Here is a 2027-nt window from a genome sequence, read left to right as displayed (position 1 = left end):
GTGGTCTCATGTAGTATATTAAAGTTTTCAAAAAATATTAGCTTTTGTTATAAAGTTTATTTGCTTTTAGCTTGACCTAGGATTTAGAATATATAAATTCTATTTTTCTTCCACTAGAGGTCCCCTCTGTATTTGTAAAAAGCACACAAACCAATTTTCTCTGATACTTAAGCAAAATTCCCTCATTAATTCCTAAGGATGGACTGAGATTGAGCCTCATACCCTTTCTCATGTCATTCACATGGGAGGCATCAAACATCACAATCTCAGAGAACATTTTGGTCTACACGCCTTAAGTCTCTCTGTGTAGCGTCTGGGATATCAGAACAGTCATTGAAATTGGGATAGGGTCAGTGTGCGGGACAAATTACAGTTCCAGTGATCCGTTTCCTTACATCCTTTGCTACACTTCCATGCCTCTTCTGAATTCTTGGCATCTCACAGTGAGTTGAGGCAGTCACCTGGTGTAACAGCAACATGAAAGAGTAGTGGCTGTGGAATCTAATGACCTTGGCTCTGCTAGTTACTAAAGGTGAGTTGTTAGGTAAGATTACGTCTCAGTTTCAGCTTCTGCAAAAAAAAAAAAAAAAAAAAAAAAAAAAAAAAAAAAAAAAAAAAAAAATGAGGGGGATAAAAATACATATCTCAGAAGGTAGTTCTAAATAAGATAATATTTTTCAAGAACCTGGCACGTAGTGGGAGTCTGTAATTGTTAATTATCTAATTTTCCCAACTGTGATCCAGTATTTTTCAGTTTCTTTCTATCCCTGCATGTAGTTAGACTACTTTTCTCTATACTCATATCTATAGAGCAGCAACTTCCATTGACCCAGGGAGAACTCAGTCATTAAAATGGGAATAGCAGTTTATGCAGTTTGAAGAAGATTCTAGAGTAATTGGATGGTTAGTATCAGAAGTTTTGGGTCTGAGAGTCTTTCTTCAAGTGATGAACATTGCTCTTAATATCAATGAGAGCAAAGAGGCGGACCAGCCCCAAGGAAGTGGTGGAGGAAGAATTACCATACAATTTCCTCATGTTCGTTATAAACAATTTGTTTTTAGGACACAGAAGTTATTGATCTTAATGACCATGTACAACGTGAGTGACCATGGTACAGGCCCCTTCACCCTTTTGGGCATCCCCGGACTTGAGCAGTACCACGTCTGGACCAGCATCCCATTCTGCTTTATCTATCTCGTGACTGTCGTGGCCAATAGTATCCTTCTCTACCTCATTATGGTGGAGCACAGTCTTCATGCACCCATGTTCTTTTTCCTTTCCATGCTGGCCATTACTGACCTCATATTGTCCACTTTATGTGTCCCCAAAACATTTAGCATCTTCTGGTTTGGTCCCCAAACAATCAGTTTTCCTGGCTGTCTCACCCAATTATTCTTTCTGCACTGTAGCTTTGTGTTGGACTCAGCTATACTGCTGGCCATGGCATTTGACTGCTATATGGCCATCTGCTCACCCTTGAGATACACTACTATTCTGACTCCCAAAACCATTGTCAAAATTGCTGTGGGAATATGTTTCCAAAGTCTCTGTGTTTTTGTCCTGTGTATTTTCCTTGTGAATCATTTACCCTTCTGCAGGACACATACCATTTCTCAAACATAGTGTGAGCACATAGGTGTTGCCTAGCTCACCTGTGCTGATATCTCCATCAATACCTGGTATGGATTTTGTATTCTTATCATGACAGTGATGACAGATGTGATCCTCATTGCTGTCTCCTACACCCTCATCCTCTATGCTGTCTTTTGTCTCCCTTCCCAAGATGCAGAAGGCCCTTGGCACCTGTGGTCCCCATGTCTGTGTTATCCTCGTATTCTATATACCAGCATTCTTCTCCATCCTTGCCCATAGCTTTGGGCATAATGTCCCTCATACCTTTCATATGATGTTTGCCAACCCTTACGTAATCATCCCACCTGCTCTCAACCCTATTGTCTACGGAGTAAAGACCAAGCAGATCTGGAACAGAATCCTTCTTCTGCTCTTTCCCAAGGGGTCCCAGTGA

General features: G+C 40.7%; 1 pseudogene; it reads left to right on the top strand.

The window, feature by feature from the left end:
- The first annotated feature begins 1084 nt into the window (after positions 1-1084).
- Positions 1085-2027, top strand: LOC104663386 (annotated as a pseudogene).

Source organism: Rhinopithecus roxellana, chromosome 15 (assembly GCF_007565055.1).
Source record: "Rhinopithecus roxellana isolate Shanxi Qingling chromosome 15, ASM756505v1, whole genome shotgun sequence".
NCBI lineage: Eukaryota > Metazoa > Chordata > Mammalia > Primates > Cercopithecidae > Rhinopithecus > Rhinopithecus roxellana.
This window is presented reverse-complemented; position numbering and strand designations above follow the sequence as displayed.